At 44.9% G+C, this 12,500-nt stretch overlaps 1 protein-coding gene across 1 annotated transcript in view; it reads left to right on the top strand.

The window, feature by feature from the left end:
• The window catches only part of LOC143036948 (uncharacterized), a 948,919-nt gene that overhangs the window by 496,780 nt on the left and 439,639 nt on the right, over window positions 1-12,500 (top strand). The gene's annotated exons all lie outside the window — the stretch shown is intronic.

Genomic DNA, 12,500 nt, shown 5'->3' with positions numbered 1-12,500 from the left:
TGGCCGTTAGGGCGGAGCACTGGGAGTCCCCCTGTGTTGCCACATATAATTATTTTATAATTTTATTTTATTCTATAATTTTATTTTATATTTTTATAATGTTGCCACATATAATTATATTCCAATTTTTTGTCACACACCACCACTGAGGTAAAAATCAAAGCAATGTTTTCTATACAAAGGTTTCGTTTCCTCGAGTCAGACATGGCATATGAGCAAGGGAGAGCGACGTTGCCCTACATTTATTCTCTGGCCCCGCCCCCCTCACACTGCATTCAGTGTGAGCCGTGCGGGTCGTGTTATCTGTGGATATGTGGCAACACCGGGAAATCTCCTAACCCCGCCTTAGCGGTCACTTCTCGTTGCGCTGACTATAGACATTATAACATCATCCCGGGTCCCCAAGAGAAACATCATACCTTACGGGCGCGACCCTCAGTTTCCAGAGTTTCTCTTTCAGATGAATGAAATCGCTCGGCCACGACAATCAAAGGAAATAAGGAATATGACCTGAGGATATTGGGTCTCGGACTGTTCCAAGTTCAGGGGGACGGTATCAAAAGTTTGAGCAAAGTCTAGATATATTAAATTTATATTGTTTCTTTTGTCATAATTCGAGATGACTTTGTTGTAGAACTGGAGCAAGTTAATCACGCAAGAACGTTTCCGTCTGAATCCATGCTGGCTATCATTTATCAAACAGTTACTCTCTAAATGATGTTCGATAGCATCTCTGATGATAGTTTCCATAATTTTTCCTACGATTGAAGGCATTTAGTTTTATATATATATATATATATATATATATATATATATATATATATATGTATATATATATATATATATATATATATATATATATATATATATATATATATATATATATATATATATTCTCACCATAAAAACTCGTTCAACCTTACCAAGCTGGATTAAACCACCGTGCTGAGGGTGTAACGTCTCTCAGAGGATGGGATGGTCCTGCAGTGTGCTAATGAGGTTGAACTACAACTACAATATATGTGTATATATATATATATATATATACTGTATGTATAATATGGTTACACAGGTATTGGATGGTTTCTATTCCTTCATTTTGGTAACTCTTAACCAAGTTTGCTCTGATTTGATGCCAGACGATGTACATACATATACATACATATACCAAGGCTTTTTCCCCCTTACAAGGGAGGTAGCCAAAAAGGAAAAGGCATAAAATCATTCCCACCCATTCCACCCCTAAATACACTCCACACCCCTCCACCCTCCCTCTCATCTTAGCACCTCCTGGATGACGTGTCATCCCTGCACCTTGTCCACTGCCCTGGGTCAGAAGCAGTGTCGCAAGACACAGCACATCCACAGCAAGGCCGCTTCATTAAATCGGCGACCCCCCCTCTCCGCCCCCCCCCCATGCATAAAGGAGAAGACGGGAAGAAATCCCTTCGGGCTGCGTCAGAATTTCCTCACACATGATACCTCACCCCCATCCCCCCGCCCATTTCACCTCATGCATCACAACGTCATCCATATACAACCATTCTCCATTCACCCCTGTCTTCTGTCCTCTCCCGTCCTTCCTCAACAGACATTCCTCTCTTCCCCAAAGCCCCCTTCACCCCATCCATCCACCTCATCCTAGGACGTCCCTTCATGTTCACTCTCTCCACATCTGCCTTCCATACCTCTTTTACTAGTCTTTCTTCACTCATTCTTTCCATGTGTCAAAACCATCCTAATACTCTTTCATCAACCCTATCTCCCAACCCCCTTTCCACCCCTGTTCTCCTCCTCACCTCCTCATTTCTCACTCTATCTAGCCTAGTAACCCCCATCATACTTCTCAGACACCTCATCTCAAACACATTCAAACTCCTCTCTTCCTCTCTTATGTTCCATGTTTCTGTCCCATACAGTGCTGTTGGCACAATCACTCCTTCATATAGTCTCCTCTTAGCATCCATTCCCAAATGTCTATTCCTCATTACACTTTTTAATCCACCAAGGCATTTACTCGCTTCTCTCAATCTACATTCTACCTCCACCTCCACTCCACCTTTTCCTGCCACATTTGCACCCAAGTATCTAAAACTATCCACTTCCTCCAGTCGCTCTCCCTTAATGCTCACTTCCAGATTACTGCCACTTTCACCCCTTGTACATCTCATCACCTTACTTTTACCCACATTTATCTTCAGCTTTCTTCTATCACACACTCTCCCAAACTCTGTCATCAACTTCCTCAGTCCTCCACAAGCGCAGTGTCGTCCGCAAACAACAACTGGTTCACCTCCCACTTTTCTCCATTTTCTTTAATCATCTCCAATCCCTGACCCACTACCCTTGCATGTACCTCTCGCACTACCCCATCCATGTATAAGTTGAACAGCCAGGGCGACATAACGCATCCTTGACGAAGTCCCACCTTCACCTCGAACCACTCACTCTCTCCATTTCTAATCCTGACACAAGCTCTACTACTCTCATAAAAACTCTTGACAGCTCCTAGAAGCTTTCCTCCTATCCCGTATATCCGCAAAACCTCCCACAGCGCCTTTCTGTCTACCCTGTCGTAAGCCTTTTCCAGGTCCATAAAGGCCCAAAAAACATCCTTCCCCTTTCCTATAGCTTTCTCACATATCTGTCTTACCACAAAAATCTGATCTACACAACCTCTACCCGTCCTAAATCCACACTGTTCCTCACCAATTACTCCCTCTGTTCCTCTCCTAATCCTCTCAATCAAGATCCTCCCATAAGCCTTCCCAACTACACTTAACAAGCTAATCCCTCTGAAACTACTACATTCACACTTGTCCCCTTTTCCCTTGTAAAGTGGAAATATACAGGCACTCCTCCAGTCCTCCGGCACTCTTACCCTCTCTCCAGCAAACATTGAATAACCTCACCAGCCAGTCCACCATCACTGTACCTCCTTTTTTTAGACATTCTGCATGGCATCCATCCAGACCAGGTGCTTTACCTGCTTTCATCATCTTAACAACTGCCTTCACTTTATCCTTCCTTATTTCTCCTCCATTTTCCTCACTCATCACGGTCATTTTCTTAGCATTTCCCAATGCAGCTATCTTTCCCTCCCTATCCTCCTTCACATTTAGCAACTCCCTAAAATACTCTGCCCATCTTCCCCTTACTGCCTTCTCTTCCATTATCATCTCTCCATCTGCACCTTTTACCTTTTCTTCTCTACTTGATTCGCCTCCTCTTCCTCTCTTAATTTCTTTCCAAAACATATTTTTATTACTTTCAAAATTTTCTGTCATACTCTTACCCATTTCACATCTGCTCTCCTCTTTGCCTCCTTTACCTTTTGCTTTACTTCTCTTTTCTTTTCTTTGTACCTCTCATATAACTCCCTCGTCCTATTTTGTAACCAATCTGTGAAAGCTCAATTCTTCTCTTCTACAACCTTCTTTGTTTCCTCATCCCACCATTCACTACCCTTTCTTCTATTTCCTCCTGTCCTTCTTGTTCCACACACCATCTTTGCACACTTTGTGACTCCCTCCTTAAACCATCCCCATTCCTCCTCCACACCTAGCTCTACTCTATCCTTCACTCCCTCCCACTCCTCCTTCAGCTTCTTCTTGTACTCCTTCTCCTTTTCATTTTCATTTAAAGAGTTCACTCTAAGCACCTCCCTACCTTTTGTCCCTTTCCTCTTCCTCCACTCTCAACTTACCCTCCACCAAAAAATGATCTGATATTCCCCCACCCTCTCCCCTTAGCACATGTACATCCTTAACTCTTCCTATCATAAACCTATTTACCACTACAGAGTCCATTAACGCTCTATCTACCACCCTTCCCTCCACCACCCTCTCCCATGTGTACTTATGCTTGACTTTCTTCCGAAACACTGTATTTGCTATCATCAACTCTCTTTCTAGACACATTTCCACCATCAACTCTCCACTACGATTCTTTCCTGGAACTCCACATTTCCCAACCACTCCATCAATTGGATCATTTCCTACCCTAGCATTAAGGTCTCCCAGTACTATTACATTGACATTTCTCCCTAAATCCTCTATGCACTCATTTAAATCTATCCAAAAAGCCTCCCTTTCTTCTACGCTCTTCTCACTGCCAGGTCCATATGCACTTACAAAAACCCACATCTTCTTTCCCAGTTTCACCTTCATCCACATTATCCTTGAGGAAACCTCCTTCCACTCCACTACACGTTTACCTATCTCTTCACTTACTAGTATAGCCACCCCTTCCCTCCCTCGCCCTCTCTTCACTCCTGATAACCTCCCACTTACACTCCCAAACTTACACTCGCCCTTCTCTTTCAACTTAGTTTCACTCAAAGCCAACACATCCATCTTTCTTCTCACAAACATACTACCTATCTCTTCCCTTTTACTCTCATCTGTACCACATCCACGCACATTAAAAGACCCAAACCTTAGGGTGCTGGTCGGAAAACTCCCAGACCCTCTTATGCCTTTGCTTTTTCTTTTAGGAATGTCCCCTGTGGGGCTACAAGGAGAAGGATGCCTAGTCCCAATCCCCGTCCCTTTCTTCTCGCCTCTTACGATCCAAGTGGAATTACTTGGTGGCAGTATTCTTTTCCCCCACCACAGGGAAGGTAGGCGAAAAAGGAAATGAATATTCAGAGAAATTGTACAGGACAGTAACAAGGGGTTGGGGGACAGCATAACGGAGGGACAGTCGTAGTATAAAAATGTCATAATTTCTCTATGAACAGAGTTTTCCTCAATCACAGCCAAAATGATGTGTGACTCTGGTCCGTAGGGGCGCCCCATATACACCCTAAAGTATCAACTGCATGCCACTTTGCCACAATAACATGCAGCCAATACCCCAGACGATGTAATAAGTCGATATGGATCATATATTCCATCGAGGCCCCTACTACAGCCTTGTTTGAATCTTGCCTCCCACAGCTGAGTAAAATAGCCTGACGTCAGCCAGAATTATATCAGGACGTCACCGGGATGAAGTAGTAGCCCTCGGTAATCCTCTAGAATCCCGCCCCAAATTTCCGGGATTTGTTTCAAATTAGTTTTAGGATCAAGATTTTTTTTCCTCCATCGTGAAGGCTTTGTGATCTTTGTTCAGCAAAGGTAATGATGGCCATTAACCATAACTTAATTAAATTCCCTAGTTTTTGTCTAGAAAAAAAAATCTAAGGAAGCCAGTAAAGTGGAATAGAGTCGTTTGGTGCTAGTCCAGCCACCTGAAAAAAAAAAAAAAATCCAGCGACGAGCTGTGACATTACTGAATGAAAATCCACAGACCTCTACTCATGTTTCAGCAAATTTGAGAAAAAGAGGACTTCGCTATGGCAACAGCATCGACTGTAGATGTTGCCATAAGCATGAGCCTTACTTTTCCCACGATCCTCCTGGACAGAATATAGGACAAAGCATTTTGTGTAGAATGGTCATATCTGCGTTACATTATTCTTTTAGTTATTTATTTTAAGTATTTATTTTTTTTATTTATTCATTTTTGAGAGAGCATTTTTTTTCTACTTTTTTGAAAGGGCATTTTTTTTTTTTTTTTTTTTTTTTTTTTTTAGAGAGAGAGAGAGAGCAATTGTTAATGTACTTTTGTGCTACGCTGTACCCCTTGTTCGGCTGTGGATCCTTGGTTTCGGTCCCGGGTCATGGGCCTAGGTTCGAATCTGTGGCATTCCAAGTATATAAGGCAAAGGTGACGCTCTCTGTTGTAGCAGAGTACCTCCCTCTTCCTCCTTTCTCCACTTCAGCTCTTCCTCCACTTCATTTCTCTCTCCACTCCTCTTGTTTCATTTTATTTCTCTCTCCATTCCTCTTCCACTTTATTTCTCTCTCCACTTTAGCTCTTCTTCCACTTCATTTCTCTCTCCACTCCTCTTCTTCCACTTCATTTATCTCTCCACTCCTCTTCTTCCACTTTATTTCTCTCTCTCTACTCCTCTTCTCCCACTTCATTTCTCTCTTCACTCCTCATCTCCCACTTCATTTCTCTCTCCACACCTCTTCTTCCACTTCATATCTCTCTCCACTCCTCTTCTTCTACTTCATTTCTCTCTCCACTCCTCTTCTTCCACTTCATTTCTCTCTCCACTCCTCTTCTTCCTCTTTATTTCTCTCTCTCCACTCACTCTAGTTTCCCCGTCACTCTTTCCTCCATTCCCTCGTCTTCCACTTCCTTCCCTACTTCTTCCTCCTCCCTCCCTTTCCTCCCGTCTCCCTCTCTATTCCTACTGTCTCCCTCCCGCTTCCTCCTATTCATCCTCCATCCATCCCTCTTCCTCCTCCCTTCCTCTTCCTCCTCTTTCCCTCCCTCTTCTTACTCTTCCTCCTCCATCCATCCCTCTTACTCCTCCCTCCCTGTCTCTTCCTTTTCCCTCCACTCCTCCTTTTCCTCCTCCTCCTTCTCCTCCTCTTCTCCTACCCCCCTTTCTCTTTCTCCTCCTTCTCTTCCTCTTCTTCCTTTTCCCCTTGCTCCTACGTCATTTCTTCCTTTTTCCCTTGCCCTTCCTCTTCTTCCTCCCCTTCTTTCTCTTTCGCCTCCTTCTCCTCTTCCTCTTCTTTCTCTTCACCTTGTTCCACCTTCACTTCTTCCTCTTTCCCTTTCTCCTCCTACTCCTCCCCTTCCTCCTCCTCCTCCTCTTCCTCCTAGTCCATCCCTCCCCTTGTGCCCCCTTGGCCGTGGCGACCCCTCTGTTCCTGAAGTCCAGAGGCGCGCAATGGCCGGAGTCCATCTCCTGTTTCTTCTTCATTTCCTGCCCTCTCCGCCTCTGCGATATTGGATATGGAGCACTGTGTGTGTGTGTGTGTGTGTGTGTGTGTGTGTGTGTGTGTGTGTGTGTGTGTGTGTGTGTGTGTGTGTGTGTGTGTGTGTGTGTGTGTGTGTGTGTGTGTGTGTGTGTGTGTGTGTGTGTGTGTGTGTGTGTGTGTGTGTGTGTGTGTGTGTGTTCTACATGTATGCATGTGTGTACGAGTGATTCTATCTGTACACACGCATGTGTGTTTTGTGGGCGTGTATGTTCAAATGTGTGAGCATGCCTGTGTATTCATTTAATACATATCTCGATATTTGTCCTCGAGTGTTTCGGACGAGGCCATTGGCTCTTGTCGTGCCCCTCACGAGGATGAAGAAGGCTCTTGGCCGACCACCGGACCCAGGACTCCCGAAACGCTTTTCAGGAGATTTGGTCGCGGAGAAGTTATGTTTTCTTATGGGAAATTGCGTGCAGACACACGCACGCACACACACGCACACACACACACACACACACACACACACACACACACACACACACACACACACACACACACACACACACACACACACACATACACATTGGTATATGTGTATATATATATATGTATGTATATATATATATATATATATATATATGTATATATATATATGTGTGTGTGTGTGTGTGTGTGTGTGTGTGTGTGTGTGTGTGTGTGTGTGTGTGTGTGTGTGTGTGTGTGTGTGTGTGTGTGCGTGTAATATGTTATACATACAGTCATACATACATACATACATACATACATACATACATACATACATACATACATACACGGACACATGTATGAAAGCTAAAAGCCTCTGAGCAATGTAAGATGAGTATCCCAAACCTTTCAGTCCATTCAGACTTATTCAGGGTACATCGAGGTCTGAAACAAGTAAAAGTTATAAAGACAGCTAAGATGAGAAGAGGCGAGGTCATGAACTGACCTCACTTAACACGAGCATAAGTCATGACCTAACCTCACCTCGGTTTGCTGAAGTAAGGATAACTTTTTATTTTAAAAAATCGTCGAACTGAAAGAGGCAAATGCCAACAAGTATGTCAGGGAGACCATGAAGGGTGAGAAACCTAATTGGTACAACGTTTCGTTTGTTAGTGTACATCTTCAGGTACATGTACAAGTACATGTTTGTTTATTATTTAACTTTACCTATTGATTTACTTATTTGATTTATTATTTATATTATTATAATTCTTATTTATTTATTTCATTTTATTTTAATTTTTTTTTTTTTTACATCCGACTTAAATATGGACCAAAAGGTCTCCTATCGGCATGCTCCTCCTTTGTAATTCTTTGTATGTAAATGATGGAGCTGGTTCCTGACAAAAGCATTGAATCCAATGTTTACATTCATACTGTGATCAAAAGGTTGTTTAAAGTGACGAGATACAACCGTGATTCCTTCGACAACAGACACTGCTGTAACCAGACTACTTGTGTATGTATGTATGCACATATTTAACTATACCTATGCATTTATTTATTTTGTGTATTATTATCTATATTATTATAATTTTTATTTCATTTCATTTTTTATCATATTTTTTTTCTCATCCGACGTAGTTATGGACCAAAAGGTCTCCTGTCGGCATGCTCCGCCTTTGTAATCCTTTGTAATGTAAAACAAACTTATATACATGATCTGCAGGGCGAGTCTGGACTGATGGGTGACGTGATGCAGCAACTGTGTCTAGATTAGCTGGAAGACTTAGTGTCCCGTTTCGTCCTGTCCTGTCCCGTCCCGTCCCGTCCCGGCCTGTTCTGTCCTGTCCTATCCCGTACCATCATCGCCTTGTCCCGTCCCGTCCTGTCCCGTCCCGTGCTATCATCGCCCCGTCCCGTGCTATCATCGCCCCGTCCCGTCCTGTCCAATCCTGTCCAGTCCTGTCCAGTCCTGTCCTGTCCAGTCCTGTCCAGTCCTGTCCTGTCCAGTCCTGTCCCGTCCCGTCCCATCATCCCCGTCCTATCATCGCCCCGTCCCGCCCCGTCCCGTCCTGCCCTGCCTCGTCCCGTCCTGTCCCATCCCGTCCCGTCCTGTCCTGACCCATCATCGCCCCGTCCCGCCCCCTCCCCTCCTGTCCCGTCCCGTCCTGTCCTGTCCCATCATCGACCCGTCCCGCCCCGTCCCATCCCGCCCCGTCCCATCCCGCCCCGTCCTATCCCGTCCCGCCTTGTCCTGTCCCATCCCGTCACGTCCCATCATCGCCCCGTCCCATCCCGTCCCGTCCCGTCCCGTCCCGTCCCGTCCCGTCCCGTCCCGTCCCGTCCTGTCCCGTCCTGTCCCGTCCTGTCCCGTCCTGTCCCGTCCTGTCCCGTCCTGTCCCTTCCCGATGCATCATCATCTCGTCCCGTGCCATCATCGCCCCGTCGTGTCCCATCATCGCCAAGAAGCGAAAAACGAAAGGAGAGTCTTCCTCCTCTCCCCATTCCTCCTCTTCCCCCCTCCTCCTCGTCCCTCCTCCTCCTCGTCCCTCCTCCTCCTCTTCCTCCTTCTCTTCCTCCTCCTCCTCCTCCACCTCCACTTCCTCCTCCCTCCTCCTCCACCTTTTTCTATTCCCTCTCCTCCTCCCCCTCCTTCCCCTTCCCCTCCTTTTCTCCTCCCCCTCCTTCCCCTTCCCCTCCTCTTCTTTTCCTCCTCCTCCTCTCCTTACTTTTCTCTTCCGTTCCCTCCTCTCCCTCTCCTCTTCCTCCTCCTCCTCCTCCTCCTCCTCCTCTTCCTCCTCCTCCTCCTCCTCCTCCTCCTCCCCCTCTGCCTCCTCTGCTTTCTCTCCCTCCTCTCCTTACATTTCTCCTCCATTCCCTCCTCTCCTAACTTTTCTCTTCCATCCCCTCCTCTCCCTCTCCTCCTCCTCGTCCTCCTCCTCCTCTGCCTCCTCTCCCTCCTCTACTTTCCTCCTCCATTACCTCCTCTCCCTCTCCTCCTCCTCCTCCTCCTCCTCCTCCTCCTCCTCCTCCTCCTCCTCCTCTTCCGTCTATTTTTCTCCTCTTCCTTCTATGTCTGCTCTAATTCTATTTCTAATTCTCTTCAGCCTCTTCCTGTTCCTCATGTTCCTTCCTCATACTCATCCTTTACATCCTACTCCTCCTCCTCCTCCTCCTCCTGGTCCTCCACCTGCTCCTCTTCCTGCTCTTCCTGTTCCCCTTCCTGCTTCTTCTCTTCCTCCTCCTGCTCCTTCCCCTTTTGTTCCTCTTCCTCCTCCTGATCCTCCTCCTGATCCTCCTCTTCCTCCTCCCCTTCCTCCTCCTGCTCCTTCCCCTTTTGTTCCTCTTCCTCCTCTTGATCTTCCTCCACCTCCTGCATCTCCTGCTCCTTCTCCTCCTCCTCCTCCTCCTCCTCCTCCTCCTCCTCCTCCTCCTCCTCCTCCTCCTCTTCCTTCCCCTTTTGCTCCTCTTCCTCCTCCTGATCCTCCTCCTTCTCCTCTTCTTCCTACTGCTCCTGCCCCTTTTGCTCCTCTTCCTCCTCCTCCTCCCCTCCTCTTCCTCCTCCTCCTCCTCCTCCTGATTCTCCTCCTTTCCATTAGTCGCGGACGAGTCACGTGTCGCCATTAGCCAGATTAGATCGGCAGGTGGCTATCAAGGGACGTATCGAGTCCAGCAGAAGGAAGGTGGATTGTGGACCTAACCCCCCCCCTCCCCCTTCCCCCCTCCCCCTTCCCCCCTCCCCCTCTCGCCTTCCCCCCTTCCCCCAAGGAGACCGAGCAGGTTCGAAAACGAGAAGGAAAGTGTTCTAGGTCCGGTGTAAACATACACACACATACACACACACGCACACACACATACACATACACATACACACACGCGTACACACACTTACACATACACACACACACGGGCTCTGAGCTCTCATCAGGGAGGTTGATAACTGTCGACCACGAGTTCAACACGTGATCCAAGACCATGGTCAATCACACACACACACACACACACACACACACACACACACACACACACACACACACTCACTCACTCACTCACTCACTCACTCACTCACGCACACACACCTAACTACCTATCTTAACCTACGTAAATCTTAGATATCTTAGGCGAAATAGATAAAGTTCCGAAAGATGTGTGAAGTTGATGTGAATTCGTCGATGATATTTCGCACATTGGAGCTGTAGGCCCCATGGAAACCGGCAACGGCCACAGGTGACTCCCGAAACGACCACAAGTGACTCGCGATAGTGATTTTGTGGAGTTGTTTGTGATGTTGGGAGTCTTGGGGAGTGTAAGATAACATGAGCTGTGGCTTCTGGGTGGTGATTGCATCTTGGGTATATAATATCCTTTACAAGGCCCCAGTGTTAGCATTTGTTTATGTTGGGTTGTGACCTGAACGTAAGAGGGATAATGTTACATTTTTGTTTTCCGCGAAAATCATGTCAGGTGTTCGTGCTAAGCCGTTCTAGATGAACGTACCTAACCGTAACATACAGGATGATAGCTATGCTCGTGGGGTACTTTCTCTTTGCTTTCATAAGCGAAATCCTTCAGGTGTTGGTGAATTGTTAACTTGAGTTTTACTATTAGGTGCAGCGTTTCTCAACCTTTTTACCCTTGCGTAACCTTTAAAATAAATTGCATGTCGCAAAAAATAAACCACATATACCATATCTTTCTCATTTTATTTTCATCGTAATAATAGGTTAGATAGGATGATGTCTATATTACATTATTACAATAACCAAGAATATGTTGTGCGTGTTTGATTATATTACGGTTATGAAATTAGACAAAAAATCAAACTTGCATGAGCTTATCTCACTTGTTCTCGCGGAACCCTTAGGGACCTTTTGCGGAACCTTAGGGTTCCGGGGAACCCAGGTTGAGAAACGCTGGTTTGGTGTTTGAGGTCTTCCATGTAGAACTATGTTCCTGTGGTTTCCGTATATTTTCCTTTGGGAGTGTATCCGTCTCTCGAATGAGTGTAGGACAGTGGTGATGGCCACTGACTTGCTACCTCATGGATGGTGCTCTCAGACACCATAACGGTTCCGTCCACAAAAACGAACAGACCAGAAACCGAGGATATCAGTCCTGGCTCAAGAAACTGACTGGTATTCTTAAAGAAAAAATATTTCCTTATATTAATCTTACATAAATCCTTGGAACGGAAAGAATTTTTTTTTTAAGAATACCACCGTAAGAAACTGAGGGTGATATTCTTTAAAAAAAAATTCTTTGTATAAATCTTATATAAACCCTTGGAAGGGAAAGAATATTTTTTAAGAATACCATTGTAAGAATCTTACGGTGGTATTCTTAAAAAAATTCTTTTCATAGATAAATCTTTCCTTATATAAATCTTATATAAATCCTTGGAAGGGAAAGAATATTTTTTAATAATGTTATTGTAAGAATCTTACGGTAGTATTCTTAAAAAAAAATCTTTCCATTTATAAATCTTGCCTTATATAAATCTTCCTTGGAAGGGAAAGAATTTTTTAAAGAATATCACCGTAAGAATCTTACGGTGGTATTCTTTAAAAAAATCTTTCCTTATATAAATGTTATATAAATCCTTGGAAGGGAAAGAATATTTTTTAAGAATACCACCGTAAGAATCTTACGGTGGTATTCTTAAAAAATTCTTTCCACATATAAATCTTTCCTTGTATAAATATTATATAAATCCTTGGAAGGGAAAGAATATTTTTTAAGAATACCATCGTAAGAATCTTACGG

The sequence above is a fragment of the Oratosquilla oratoria genome, chromosome 21 (assembly GCF_046742065.1).
Source record: "Oratosquilla oratoria isolate Oo_2021 chromosome 21, ASM4674206v1, whole genome shotgun sequence".
Lineage (NCBI taxonomy): Eukaryota > Metazoa > Arthropoda > Malacostraca > Stomatopoda > Squillidae > Oratosquilla > Oratosquilla oratoria.
The sequence above is the reverse complement of the archived record's forward strand: the minus strand, read 5'-3'. Positions and strand labels throughout refer to the sequence as shown.